Source organism: Triticum aestivum, chromosome 6A (assembly GCF_018294505.1).
Source record: "Triticum aestivum cultivar Chinese Spring chromosome 6A, IWGSC CS RefSeq v2.1, whole genome shotgun sequence".
Classification (NCBI taxonomy): domain Eukaryota; kingdom Viridiplantae; phylum Streptophyta; class Magnoliopsida; order Poales; family Poaceae; genus Triticum; species Triticum aestivum.
In genome coordinates, this window is record NC_057809.1 from 534610130 (window position 1) to 534626510 (window position 16381).

Genomic DNA, 16381 nt, shown 5'->3' on the forward strand with positions numbered 1-16381 from the left:
CCCTCCTGATGAGAGGATCGTTGGTGATGACAATGGTGATTATTTCCCCCTCCCAGAGGGAACTTTCCCCGGCAGAACAGCTCCTCCGGAGCCCTAGATTGGTTCCGCCAAGGTTCCGCCTCATGGCAGCGGAGTCTCGTCCCGAAAGCTTGCTTATGATTTTTTCATCAACGAAAGACTCCATATAGCAGAAGATGGGCATCGGAGGTCCACCGGGGGGCCCATGAGGCAGGGGCGCGCCCCCCACCCTCGTGGCTGGTGAGTAGCCCCCCTCTGGTACTTCTTGCACTCAGTATTTTTTATATATTATGAAAATAACTTCTCTGAAGTTTCGGGACTTTTGGAGCTGTGCAGAATAGGTCTCTAATATTTGCTCCTTTTCTAGCCCAGAATCCCAGCTGCCAGCATTCTCCCTCTTTATGTAAACCTTGTAAAATAAGAGAGAATAGGCATAAGTATTGTGCCATAATGTGTAATAACAGCCCATAATGCAATAAATATCGATATAAAAGCATGATGCAAAATGGACGTATCATTGAGCTGCGGTACACAGTTGGGTTGAGGCGCATGAAATCCTGCAGAGTCACTTGGGCTGGCTGCTGGTTCATATTGGGGCGAGGAAACTGAGCCATAATATTCTCCATGCACTGGCAATTCAGCTCAAACTGTTGCATCATCCCAGCCATGTACTCGGGCGGTGGTGGGCGATGGCCACCATGACCACGACCACCTGGTCTAACCATCCTGCTAATATATAACAGGGGTAGTTCAGTATTGAGAAATTGCAAGGACAAGAATCATTCATGATGAAACATGCATAATGAAAGGAACATGATAGATACTACATAGTAGTTGGCATATCTTACAAAAGGGTTCATGCATAGAGTCCAGTACACCGAGTTCAGTACATAGACTAAAGACATCATAGGCGGCATGCAGGCTCGCGGTGAATGCATCTAACACTAACAAGCAAGCCTACATCAGTCCAAGAGGAACTGTGGAGGTAGGTGTAGCCTGACAGCTGGTAGTGACGCGACGGGAAGTCCTCCACATGAGTAGCCCAGGGTCCGCGGATACTCTGGTGCGGAACCCGACGCGCAGCTGGCAGAAGAGGACCAAGTGCGCGAGAGTAGCCTCCCACATCTGGCCAGCCGACGCCCTGGGGCATCATGGTCCTGGCAGGGTAGATCACAGAATGCGACAGATCACCAGATTGGACAGAGGGGTGCAACAGCGTCAGAGCACGGTACAGGTGCTGACGGGTGGTGTACAACTCATGGAGAAGAGCTCGGTTAGCTCTATCCAGCCCATCAGCATGCAGAACCAGGTTCTGATGGTAGAAGGGCTCTCGGATGACGGTGGAGTAGGCAGCAGTGTAGTATCCTTCCGCACCAACATCGGATGCGATAGCAATGTGCCTGAAAGGGGAGGTGTCCAACTCCCGATACTCTCCATGAAGACGTGTCAGAGCAGCATAAGCAGCATCGTGGACCGCCATGTCGATAGTCACTCCAACACCATAAGCAGTGTGCAGCACGGTAGTGGAGTCATACTCCCGAGAGTAGAGGTGGATGATGGCACGGTACTGCTCCCGGTTAAAGTCCTAATAATCCTCGTAGACGGTGTACTCAGGGTGCCAGCGATAACCCAGATAGGTCATCATCTCGACCAACACAGCAGGTGATCCTGAGGCACCAATGGCCGTCGTGTGGCGCACGACCTGTCTCGTGGGTTCCATCTGAAAACAAAAATGTTTTAAAGGAGTCAAATGACAGTGTGGGTAATGTTCAATATACTACTCTAAGAAATAGCTAGGGCTTATCCAACTTTGGGGTGAACGTGGTCACGGGATCCTAATGTTAGAGTTAGTAAAATCATTTAATCCGAGTAGAAGAGAGTTCAGAGTCCCAGAGTAAGGATCAAGGAGTAAAAGATCCTAATACCACCCAATGGCGACGTGGGCCCGTAAGGCACACAACCATCTTAGTAAAAAGTTTTGTAATGTCTAGACTCAACTTCGGCCAAGGAGTGTGGAAGGGGGATTCCTATAGGTAGTCGGCTCTGATACTAACTTGTGATGCCCCCGATTCAATCATACACGCAAACGTGTACGATCAAGATCAGGGGCTCACGGGAAGATATCACAACACAACTCTACAAATAAAATAACTCATACAAGCATCATATTACAAGCCAGGGGCTTCGAGGGCTCGAATACAAGAGCTCGATCATAGACGAGCCAGTGGAAGCAACAATATCTGAGTACAGACATAAGATAAACAAGTTTGCGAAGGCTAGCACAAACTGGGATACATATCGAAAGAGGCGCATGCCTCCTGCCTGGGATCCTCCTAAACTACTCCTGGTCGTCGTTAGCGGCTTGCACGTAGTAGTAGGCACCTCTAGTGTAGTAGGAGTCATCGTCGACGGTGGCGTCTAGCTCCTGGGCTCCATCATCTGGTCCCAGCAATCGGGTATAGAAAGGGGAAAAGGGAGAGCAAAGCAACCGTGAGTACTCATCCAAAGTACTCGCAAGCAAGGAGCTACACTACATATGTATGCATTGGTATCAAATGGAAAAGGGGTAGCATATGTGGACTGAACTGCAGAATGCCGGAATAAGAGGGCGATAGCTAGTCCTAATGAAGACTACGCTTCTGGCCGCCTCCATCTTGCAGCATGTAGAAGAGAGTAGATGGTAAGTTCACCAAGTATCATCGCATAGCATAATCCTACCCGGTGATCCTCCCCTTGTCGCCCTGTTAGAGAGCGACCACCGGTTGTATCTGGCACTTGGAAGGGTGTGTTTTATTAAGTATCCGGTTCTAGTTGTCATAAGGTCAAGGTACAACTCCAAGTCGTCCTGTTACCGAAGATCACGGCTATTCGAATAGATTAACTTCTGACGGTGTCCTGGGCTAGGGGGTACTCACCACGTCGTCCCCCGGTCAGTTAGATTGGGCCAAGGACCACCATGGCCGTATACTCATGGGCCAGTTTGGACAATTGCTGCATACAATGAAGATTCCACAAGACTTGGTGGTCAAGACAAGGACTCCTCCCCACCGGCGTATTCGGCTAGGACTCTTGTTATCCTAGGCCTCAGGTGCATTATATAAACCAGGGCCAGGCTAGTCGATAGATATACAAACAATCATACCATAGGCTAGCTTCTAGGGTTTAGCCTCTACGATCTCGTGGTAGATCAACTCTTGTAATACTCATATCATCAAGATCAATCAAGCAGGACGTAGGGTATTACCTCCATCAAGAGGGCCCGAACCTGGGTAAACATCGTGTCCCCCGCCTCCTGTTACCATCCGCCTTAGACGCACAGTTCAGGACCCCCTACCCGAGATCCGGTGGTTTTGACACCGACATTGGTGCTTTCATTGAGAGTTCCACTGTGTGATCGGCAAAAGGACCGATGGCTCATGTGCAGATTAACTGCGACGTCGATGTATTCGTCACCGGCTCGACTGGTCACCTTGCTTGACCGAGGACTCTGCCCTGCCTCCGATTATCATGTTCGGACGAGGGCCTTCATCAACACCAACTCCGATCTCTATCAAGATCATGGAGGAATCGTCCATGGAGCTCGGGGACTCAACGTCAACATTGCCCTCGAGCGACCGTGCTGTTTTTCCGGACAGCGAACGCGTATCCGCCGCCACTGCCTCCTCGAGTGTCGTTTTAACGATCGCTTTGGTGGAATTGTGCGTAATCGAGTCTACAACAACCCCAGAAAATTTCGTCGAGTTCCGATGGAGGAATCTCTGACAATCTACGATATACCGGAGCCCTGTCAAATTCAGACGGGAATCTGGACGAGTTTAGGGCGTGGTCTCCAGAGCGCAGCTCAGAAGTCCTTTGGAAGATCCAACCATTCATCTTCTGCGGAATTCCCATATCTACCACCCCTCAAAATTTCAGCTTGATCCGACCGTCCAAACTTCGGGAACATTCCGATTAGTGCATCACTTTTTAGATCTGTTTCCTGCGCGATTACGGATCCGGCCTGAATTCATGTTTCTTTATGAACGTGATATTTGACAACCTTTTTAAAAGGGATTATCTTCTAAGGTATTGTGCATTGTTTTTAACACGCGCCCATAAAATTTTAATCCTCTTCTGAGGTAATCTTTGCCATCACGCTGGTGTCAAACCAGTCCGTCAATATAGCTCCACGACTGTCGACCTGCGCTAGACATGTCGTCGCTTTTTAAGCCGAGCTCAACTTCTTCGAATCCTTACCTCGGTGAGCCGAATAAGAGTTCGGAATCGACAAGAATAAATCATCACCAACATCGCTGCCCCACGGATTACATGGATCAGGCACACCGGCATCGTTGTATGGTCACTTCATCAAACCAGCATTGGCCGCGTCACAAGTTACGACCTGGTTCGACATGGACGCACTGTTGCTTCTTCGAGTCAATGTCCGTCACGCCGAACTACTTCAACACCTCAGCTGACATGGTAGCTACAACAACTCCTCACCGGCCTGCTCCGTCACCTCAGCTAGACCAGGGACTTGGCTATTTCTTCATCAACATACTCCGGTGACTTCGGCGTCACCAGCCGACCAGCTTTGTCACGTTAGCTGGACCGAGGGCTTCGCCTCGGCAAGTCAACCTTTGCCAGCATCACCAGGCCATCGCTTTATCGCCCATCAGGCAGTGGGTGTGCGGATCGATTCCCGATTTTGGGAGTCGCTTTTCTTCGGAATGCTACAACAAATAAATCAGGTGCTATTTATCCTAACAATTTTTGCTTGTTGGGTTTATTTTTTTTAACGAATTATTACTTTGGTTTGTTCCATCATCTGTACACAGGTCTATCAAATGGCGGCAACATTGAAAACGGTCAAGTGGTGGTTCGGTCAGTTTTCGTACATAGTTCGGCGAACGCCGCATCCGGAGCCCGGACCGCCCTGCAAATTCAGGCTTTGTCACGCCTTCACAGCGTCACGCTGACGCCCTGCATCGACATTGGCTTCGGCGCCAGGCCACATTTCTTTAAATAAATTATTTTTGCGTAAAGCAATTATGCTAGGATTATATATATTATTAGTATTTCCTGGAGCGCACTGTTTTATGTGTGCAAGTAATCGATTTTGACTGTGTTATGTGGTCACTACTCCGGAGTGCCGAACTCCTTGCTCGGATACCTCGGGCCCGGGGGCTGGGACCTCAGCCATGTCGAGGACTGCGAACCTTGTCGGATCTGTCATAGATCAATGGGCGTCTTCGTCTCGCCACAAGCCCGAATCGCGTCATCAACACCGAGCACATTAACCAGCTAAGTTGCTTTCATACTCAAAAACTTTCAGTTTTAAATTTTGTTCGGCTCGGCCAAGCATTATACTTTTCGGCACAAAGTTGCTTGTGACAAAGTTCCTTGTCAAAAACTTTGTTTGTGATGCGCATATTCAAATACCTCGTTTATTTGGGGGCTCCCTTGATGGAGCTTTTCCTCTTGCATATGATTATACTTGTACGGCTTCGTTCCTTGTTCGTGTATTACGGCACAATATGCACCATATTGACCTAAGCGATTTGCAAGCTGGGTTGCCTCGCTCCTGTGTTTACCCCTACGTTCCCGATTGTTCTGTTGGGATCTACGGCAAGATGCATCGACTGCAAATTAAAATTTCCTACGCGCAGAACAACCAAGAACATGCTACAGGAGATGGATCACAGTTTGTTACCACTAGACGCGCAGTGCCGTGCAGCGGAAGAAGAGTTGGGGCAGCGCGTCCATGTGGATCGTCTCCTCCTCGTCCGATCTCCCTCGTACAACCGGTGGTCGGTTCCCACGTACAGGTTCGTCGGAGCGGTGCAAGTGCACCGCCTCTAACGGTATCCGCGCGTGCAGGAGGAACGTCGTGCGGCGGACTGCTAGGCCCGATCACACAACCGGCGGCGAGTGGAGGTGTCTATTCGCAACACATGCAAACCCTAGTGACAGCGCCGAAGCGATCAACAGCATGAGTGTGCGGCACCTCCACTATATATATAGGCGTCCGTCACGGGCTCAACACTTGGGCCTCGCACGGACCCTAAAGCCCATAAGTCTACTTGGCCACAATCCGAATACAGTTCGGATCACATCCGACCAGTGTCCTCGGATCCGACCTTGTAGGTTCCTTCCCTTAAGCGCACGACCCCTTAGGTTCAAGTCGGCTTGGTGGTAGTTCGGATCACCTCCGAACTGCACGGTTGGTAGCGCCTCTAGCAAGGCATGCCGAACACCAAGTAGACTATGAAGCTGGTTAGCGAACCTGTACATCACACTTCCATTCCTTTTGCCACACGATATATATTTTCGAGCTCAAGGTGAGTCTGTCATCCTTGTGCTAGCCCGACCTCTTTCTCGTTCCAGTGGTGCCGACCACAAACCGGATTATCTCATAATCCTTGCCGCGTGGCCATGCTTATCCTGGTCGGATGACACGAGGGGCCCAGAGTATATCTCTCCTGATCGGAGGGGCGAATCCCATCTTGCTCGACCATGTCTCGCAGCATGGTTCTGGACAAACCCGAAACCTACCTTTATAACTACCCAGTTACGGAGTAGCATTTGGTCGGCCCAAAGCAAGTCTGTCACCATCCCGAGTACATGCGTCAGCTCAGGTCTTAGGACATAGAACATATGTTGTACTAGAGACTCACAGATGACATATCGCTGCGTCTCATAGTTGGGTCTGTCCGACTTGGACCTTATCTCGACTCGGATCCGACTACGTCGAATCCGACTAGATCCTTCCAAGTCCATATTATCCGGTTAGCATCCAATGCTCCATGGTTAGTGAGACCAAGCCATTGACCGTGTCATATGCTAGTTTAGTTGGCTGTGTGTCCACACAACCCTTTCGACTAGGGACCTTTTAGGACAGTAATCATACAATGCATAGTCCCACAAACAAGTCACGTACTTGCTGATACACATCATTGATAATGTCCAAGGACGATCTTTATTCATAAGCACATAGGAAATATCATCATACATGATTGCCTCTAGGGCATATCTCCAACAGTCTCCCACTTGCACTAGAGTCAATCAAATAGACATCGAATGCCCATAGCTCTAACGTGCCCCTCATGCTTGGGTTGTGGAAGCGGCTTAGTCAACGGATCCGCAACATTTGCATCCGTGTGAATTTTGCATAACTCTACTACGACCGTTCGTATCAGGTGATATTTCCGATCTATGTGTCTGACCTTGTGGTGATTTCTCGGCTCCTTGGCTTGTGCGATGGCACCAGGATTATCACAATAAAGGTCCAACAGTTTTACCGAGGCTGGGAAAATACCAAGATCATCCAGAAAGTTTCGGATCCAAACACCTTCCTTTGCAGCTTCACAAGCCACAATGTATTCGGCTTTTGTAGTAGAATCGGCCACCGTATCTTGCTTGGAACTCATCCAGCTCACTGCTCCTCCGTTCATGACGTACACGAATCCGGACTATGATCGACAATCATCTCTGTCGGTTTGGAAACTAGCATCGGCGTAACCCCTTACGACGAGCTCTTCCTCACCTCCATAAACTAGGAACATCTCTTTAGTCCTTTTCAGGTACTTCAAAATAGTCTTTACCGCTGCCCAGTGACTCTCACCTAGGTTGGCCTGGTATCTACTTGTTAGGCTTATTGCAAAAGCAACATCGGGCCGCGTACATATCATGGCATACATGATGGATCTGATTGCTGAGGCATATGGAATCCTACTCATCCTGCTTCGCTCATCAGTTGTCGAAGGACTGAGTCTTGCTTGGCCTTATACCATGTGAGAGTGGCAAGAACCCTTTCTTTGCCTCACTCATGTTGAACCGCTTCAACACTTTATCTATGTACGTGCTCTGGCTTAAGCCGAGCAGCCTCCTTGATCTATCTCTATAGATCTTAATGCCTAAAATATACATTGCCTCACCAAGGTCCTTCATCGAAAACTTGCCATTCAATGACTCCTTGACCGAGTTCAGCATTGAAATATCATTTTTGATCAGTAGTATGTCATCCACATACAAGATCAAAAACACTATCGAGCTCCCACTTAACTTCTTGTATAAACAAGAGTCCTTTTCGCTTTTGATGAAGCCAAAACCTGTGACGACCTTATCAAAACGAATGTTCCAGCTCCGAGATGCTTGCCTCAACCAATAAATGGATCTCTTGAGCTTGCATACCTTACTAGTGCTAGTCGGATCAACAAAACCCTCGGGCTGTATCATGTACACATCCTCGGTTAAATTTCCGTGAAGGAAAGCCGTCTTGACATCCATCTACCATATCTCGTAATCAAAATATGCAGCTATAGCTAGTACGATCCTCGCCGACTTCAGCATCGCTACCGGCGAGTAAGTCTCGTTGTAGTCAATTCCTTGAACTTGTCCATAACCCTTAGCGACAAGCTGAGCTTTGTGGATCTGAACATTTCCATCCACATCGGTTTTCTTCTTAAAGACCCATTTGCAACCAATGGCCGTTACGCCAGGCGGCGGATCAACCAAGTCCCAAACTTGATTCTCATCCATGGACTTTAACTCAGATCTCATGGCCTCCAGCCATGCCTCGGAATCTAGGCTCACCATCGCTTCCACATAAGTGGTCGGCTCGTCGCTTTCTAGCAACAATACATCGCGCACTCTGCGCAATCTTTCCGACCTCCGTGGTTCCGGTGCCGCTTCCACTATGGGTTCCCTGACTGACTCCGGTATGATCTCATCACCAGCCGAGCCATCCCCGAGTGGTCCTCGAATTTCTTTGAGTCGGACTGTCCTCCCACTGGCCTCCCGACTGAGAAACTCTTTCTCAAGGAAAACCCCGTTCCGAGCAACAAACACTTTGTTCTCTTCCCGGTTGTAGAAGTTATATCTCTTCCCAGTTGTAAAAGTTATATCCCAAGGTTTCCCTCAGATATCCCACAAATATGCATTTATCCGACTTGGGTGTAAGCTTACCTGACATAAGTTTCTTGACAAATGCTTCACAACCCCAAATCTTTAGAAAAGACAAACCGGGACTCTTCCCGTTCCACATCTCATGTGGTGTCTTGTCTATGGATTTTGATGGTACCCTGTTAAGTGTGAAAGCTGCAGTTTCTAGAGCGTATCCCCAGAATGGCAAGGGTAAATCCGACTTGCTCATCATAGATCGAACCATGTCCAACAAGGTGCGATTCCTCTGTTCTGATACACCATTTCTCTGTGGCGTACCCAGAGGTGTGAGCTGAGGTACTATACCTCTGCTTTTCAGATGATCATCAAACTCCTGGCTCATGTACTCACCTCCATGATCAGATCGTAGAAGTTTTATAGTCTTGCCGAGCTGATTCTCCACCTCATTTTGAAACTCTTTGAACTTTTCAAAAGTCTCTGACTTGTGCCTCATCAAATAGATATATCCATATCTACTCAAGTCGTCGGTAAAAGTCACGAAGTACTGATAGCCACCTCCAGCAGTTGTGCTCATTGGTCCACACACATCACTGTGTATCAGTTCCAACAGCTCGGATGCCCACTCGCAACTCTTTGCGAAAGGAGACTTAGTCATCTTGCCGAGCAAGCATGATTCGCATGTCTCAAACGACCCAAAGTCAGTCGAAGTTAGGAGTCCATCATCATGGAGCTTCTTCATGCGTTTCAGACTAATGTGTCCAAGCTCGCAATGCCAGAAGTATGTCGGATTTATCTCATTGGGCTTATGCCTCTTGACATTCACGTTATAGACCGGTTCCTGTTCTAGATTCAATATAAATAACCCATCAACAATGGGTGCATAGCCGTGGAACATACCATTCAAATAAATCGAACAACCATTGTCCTTTAAATTGAATTCATAACCCTGACTCATCAAGCATGAGGCAGAAATAATATTCCGACTAAGTGCAGGAATATAATAACAATTATTCAATTCCAAAATAAATCCAGAAGGAAGCTGGAGCTGCATCGTGCCGACCTCCAACGCAGCAACTCTTGTTTTGTTGCCGACCCTGATGTCAATCTCCCCTTGTGCCACATGCCTAGTTCTTACCAACCCCTGCATCGAGTTGCAAATATGGACAACTGACCCGGTATCAAATACCCAAGAGCTACTAGGTATGTCAGCAAGGTAAATGTCTATAACATATGCAACAAGTGTACCTTTGCCTAAAGCAGCATTCCCGGCCTTCTTGCCATGGTCTGCAAGCCACTTGCTACAGTTCCTCTTCCAGTGACCAGTTTCCTTGCAATGATAGCAAATGGTCTTTGAGTCCGGTCCAGACTTCGGCGCAGCGGCGGAGGTTACCATCTCCGTGCCCTTTGCCTTAGCCTTCTTCTTAGACCAATTCTTTTTGAACTTATTTGATTTCTGCACCATCAACACTTGATGCGTGCCTTTCTTAATATCCTGCTCTGCCACTTTGAGCATCCCATGCAATTCAGTGAGCTTCTTATCCATGCCATGCATATGATAGTTTGAGATGAACGTCCCATAGCTGGGCGGAAGAGAACCCAGAACTGCATCAGTAGCCAGCTCGTCCAAGAGCAGGAAGCCCAACCGATCCAAAGCTTGCACATATCCAATCATCTTGATCACATGCGGGCTCAGTGGATCACCTTCCTTCAGCTTACAATCCATCAAGGATCGCCAGACGTTGAACCTTTCGGTCCTAGCCTGCACCTAAAACATGCTCTTGAGACTCTCGATCATATCAAAAGCCCCAACGTCTTTGAAATGATGCTGCAAATCGGGCTCCATACAAGCCAGCATGAGGTAGCTGATCTCGTTTGATTCATCAACGAGTTTCTGGTAGGCATTCTTGGTTGTGGTACTAGCATTATCGGCAGGTTCCTCTGGAAGCGGGTCCTCTAGAACATGTTCCTTTTTATCATGCTTGAGAACAATTCTCAAATTTCTATACCAGGTAGTAAAGTTTGTTCACTTTATCATTTTCCAGAATTGATTTCAATGCAAAGTTGGGTTGAGCAGGTGGTGCCATTGATCTACAACAGAAAAATATGCAATCACTAAGCAATGTGTTTATGTAGAGTAATTCTAGCCTTAAACGGAAATACTCCCACTGAAGTCAGCATCCCTCCGCAAACTCCCAGTGATTCAGGATCCGACTAGCACATGCGACTAGTGAGCTTTAGCATCACTGCTAGACAACATGCCTATCCGGTAAGCAACTCCTTGCTAATCGTATCTCTATATGACTCCTGTCGCTCGGGTAGGTATCTCATACCCCGGCTCCTGACCTCTTTTGCCACAAGGCCAAAAACCGTTTTGATAGCCTTGTCAAGTCAACCTAATGCAGTGCATGTCCGTGTCCGACACGAACCCTTCAGTTCAAGGACACCTAGCAGCACCCCAATTTTATGAGCCCACTACTAGACGTACTTGACGTGCGAAGGTGCAACATCGGGGATGGCAATTCGCTTGATATTCATGAGGGATCTTTCTACCATTCTAACATGCATAGAAAACAAGGAAGCATAACAATCACAAATAAACACATATTGTGAAATAGTATGGCTCCTTCATGGATGTTCTTCCAGGTTGGCTCCGACTCCGATGACCATCTAGGAACTCCATCTTGTTTGTCACGCCGGGAAGCCAAGCCACCAACCTGATCTCTATTATCCAACTACTACATCTAGTAATGAATATTACATAGAGTCACAAGTCGACACGCAGGTCGTTATACAATATAATGACAGCACTTTGGCTCCTGCCGGCTGACAAACATGACACGCGGGCCATGTATAATTTACACACATGCATCACATACACATGAGCCATACTATTCACATCAAACCCTGCAAAATAAAGTTATGCATAGAATCACATTCTACCGGTTTGAGTGATCGTGTACGAAATACAAGGCGCTACGCACACGGTGGTCTATAATTTACACACATGCATCACATACACACGTTTTCGGAAATTACATATCACATCTAAACTCCAATCACGCCGAATTCTCTGATCTGACCGATCTCATCGATCATCACGAATCCGATTCGGATTTACGTTTCACTGTTAACCTCGATGGCGGATAACCGACCGGTAGGGGTAGATTGTGTCACGACCTCATCGATCCCAATCAACAGAAAACATAGACACATCGATCCCCATGTGCAGTTGATCTCATCAACTGTGCACACAACCAATCTTATCAATGACAACAGATCTCATCTATTGCCTCCATATATCTAATATGCATATGATCTGAATCCAAATCCTATAGCAGAGGCTCTGATACCACTGTTGGGATCTATGGTAGGATGCGTCGACAGCAAATTAAAATTTCCTATGAGCAGAACAACCAAGAACATGCTACGGGAGATGGATCACAGTTCGTTACCACTAGACGCGCAGTGCCGTGTAGCGGAAGAAGAGTTGGGGCAGTGCGCCTGCATGGATCATCTCCTCCTCGTCCGATCTCCCTCGTACAACCGGTGGTCGGTTCCCACGTACAGGTTCATCGGAGCGGCGCAAGTGCACCGCCTCTAACGGTATCCGCGTGTGCAGGAGGAACGTCGTGCGGCGGACTGCTAGGTCCGATCACACAACCGGCAGCGAGTGGAGATGTCTATTCGCAACACATGCAAACCCTAGTATTACCGCCGAAGCGATCAACCGCATGAGTGTGCGGCACCTCCACTATATATATAGGCGTCCGTCACGGGCTCAACACTTGGGACTCGCACGGACCCTAAAGCCCATAAGTCTACTCGGCCACAATCCGGATACAGTTTGGATCACATCCGACCAGTGTCCTCGGATCTGACCTCGTAGGTTCCTTCCCTTAAGCGCGCGACCCCTTAGGTTCAATTTGGCTTGGTAGCAGTTCGGATCACCTCCGAACTGCACAGTTGGTAGCGGCCTCTAGCAAGGCATGCCGAACACCAAGCAAACTAGGAAGCTAGTTAGCGAACCTGTACATCACACTTCCATTCCTTTTGCCACACGATATATGTTGTCGAGCTCAAGGCGAGTCTGTCATCCTTGTGCTAGCCCGACCTCTTTCTCGTTCCAGTGACTCCGACCACAAACCGGATTATCTCATAATCCTTGTCGCATGGCCATGCTTATCCTGGTCGGATCACACGAGGGGCCCAGAGTATATCTCTCCTGATTGGAGGGGCAAATCCCATCTTGCTCGACCATGTCTCGCAGCATGGTTCTGGACAAACCCGAAACCTACCTTTATAACTACCCAGTTACGGAGTAGCGTTTGGTCGGCCCAAAGAAAGTCTGTCACCATCCCGAGTACATGCGTCAGCTCAGGTCTTAGGACATAGAACATATGTTGTACTAAAGACTCACAGATGACATATCGCTGCGTCTCATAGTTGGGTCTGTCCGACTTGGACCTTATCTCGACTCGGATCCGACTATGTCGAATCCGACCAGATCCTTCCAAGTCCATATTATCCGGTTAGCATCCAATGCTCCATGGCTAGTGAGACCAAGCCATCGACCGTGTCATATGCTAGTTTAGTTGGCTGCACGTCCACACAACCCTTTCGACTAGGGACATTTTAGAATAGTCATTATACAATGCATAGTCCCACAAACAAGTCACGTACTTCCTGATACACATCATTGATAATGTCCAAGGACTATATTTATTCATAAACACATAGGAAATATCATCATACATGATTGCCTCTAGGGCATATCTCCAACATGTTCGGCTAGGGAGTAAAGGGAGCACCTCTGCGATTGTCACGGTCGGGTCATCTGAGCTCGGACCTTAGACTGGGTGAAGCCGAAAGCTAGCTCTCTTATTGTTTTCAATCATGGTCGACACACACCGGAACTCATGAGTACAAAAAATCTATTGAACAAGTCTCATAGTAATAATGAGCGCCGAAGAAAGGTATCGGTGGGGGTACTATTTTCTTCGAAGATGCTTCTTACACTTCGTCAGTAATATAGCATAAGTTCCCTTAGCGCACTTTGTTTGTTACAGCCTTATGGCCAGATTGCCTGGTCATCGGAAACACTGTCGATACTCTCGACAGGTGGAGTACATGACACTTTTTGGCCCTTGGCCGAAGAGGGAGAAGTTGACGGTCAGTTAAGACGCGTTTAAAGTTCGGGTGAACACAGATATGATATAAGTACTTTGGTACATACAATCATTATACATAAAATTCTTTTACCCAAGTCACTTGGGGGCTCTTAAAATTTATATGAACTATTTTATAGTAAATGTGTTTTCTTCTTGGTCGTTGCAAAGTCTTTTTCGACCGCTCCTTTTTCGACTTGAGTTTATGGTCAATAGCCAGATAGCTTGTCTTCTCTCTGAAAGCCGCTTGAGTTTAGTTTGCTAAACTGACCTCGAAGAAGTACTCCGCCTTTGGGATAAAGAGCTTGAAGCCGTAGGCTGACCCGCGTGAAGTCTTGAGATCGGATGTGTCATGCTAAAGCACGACATAAGCACAATTTTTTTTCCAATTTTTGAATTGGCACCGAACACTTGATCTTGTTCGGACATCAAGTTTTTACTAATGTTTTTTTGGTTTTCCAAGCTTATGGCACTTTTAAACTATTTGTGTGTTTTCAGCACAAGTCTCGCAGTGCAACACCGGACACCTTTAGAGATTCGGCGAAAACATTCTTGGATATTGCTATATATGCATCGGTTTCGAATTGTGTCTTCGGTCAATAGTTGGGTTGCCCGGCTCCTGCGCTTGCCTCCTACGTTCCGCTTTGTTCGGCTAGGTGTGCAAAGGGAGAACCACTGCGATTGTGCTTCCAGCTCACATGGTTAAGCACCTCAGTGGAGAAAGCCGAAAACTAACTATCACAATAAGCGTAAACTGGTTAGTGATCCGATGACTGTGTTAAATGACGGGCCATTCATAACATTGGCCGAAGTGTTTACGGCTTGACCTCGGCTGTCGCCGAACACTACCGGGGGCTAGTAACTGGCCTCCCAAACTAAATCCTCAATATTTTTCTCTTACATTAGAGCCGAGGTTTCATGATCATGCTTAGCATAACAACCCAAAGAAAGGAACCGATAGTGGGACTATTTTCTTTGGAAGACATTTCTTATGTTAAACAGTAATATAACATATCTCTCTCCGTACCTTTGTTTATAAAACCGTATGTCCAGATTGCCTTGTTTGTCGTAAATCTTTGCCCTCATAAAGGCTTTATAAAGTAGGACAAACACTCCTCGGCTACTGGCCGAGGAGGTGGAAGCCGATGGTCAGTCAACAAAGTTTCATACAATGCGGATCCGAGCATTAATGACGTAAAGTACTTGGATACATAGAGTCATTACACATAATTTGTGATTTTACTATGGATATCGATCCTTAATTCGGCCACCCGTGCCCGCATTAAGGCTCGGGGGCTACTGCGCTTCGGACTTGTTACTTACAAATATTAAAGGGGCACATCGACCCCTGATCTGGTGTTGCCACCCGACCAGTTTCTCGGGGGCTACTGCATTGCATGTTCAATGCATAAAATTTTAAGTGCAATACAGTTTCCGAGGATATTTTGATCCTCAGGTTGGTCGGCTGCACCCAACCTAAGTCTCGAGGACTGAGCACCCCACTTTTTGTGTCCCAAAGTATTCTGCCGAGCTAGGACCTGATCCTCAGGCCGATTTTGCAAATCAAACTGAGTCTCAGCGGCTACTGGATCAGCGGTCTTACGTCATCCTTCAGGTGCATCTCGGGTTTTAGACCGATTCACACCTTGAGGGCCTCCCGAGTGATCACGTCCCGATCGTATAGCATGGCAGACTGATAAGAATGTAGGGCCACTGATGATAAACTAGCATCCTATACTAAGCATTTAGGATTGCAGGTAAGGTATCAATAACTGTAGCAACAATGACAGGCTATGCATCAGAATAGGATTAACGGAAAGCAGTAACATGCTACACTACTCTAATGCAAGCAATAGAAAGGAAATAGGCGATATCTGGTGATCAAGGAGGGGCTTGCTCTGGCAAGAAAGAGGGGTCGTCAACAGCGTAGTCGATCGAGGCACCAGCAGCGGCGTAAGTCTCGTAGTCTACCGGAGAGAAGAGAGGGAAGAAACAATGAGTACAATGCAAACAAATGCATGCCATGACAAGTAGCGGTGCTAGGGGTGCCCTAACGCGGTATGAGGTGATATTGGTGAAGGGGGGAAACATTCGGGAAAATATCCCCAGTGTTTCGCGTTTTCGGACGAATGAATCGGAGGGGGAAAGTTGTGTGTTCGCTATGCTAGGGACGCGCGGCGGATGAACGGGTTGCGTATTCGGAGTTGTTTCGTCATTCTGAGCAACTTTCATGTACAAAGTTTTTGCATCTGAGCTACGGTTTATTTTATATTGATTTTAAAAGATTTAGATTAATTTTAGCATTTATTTAATTA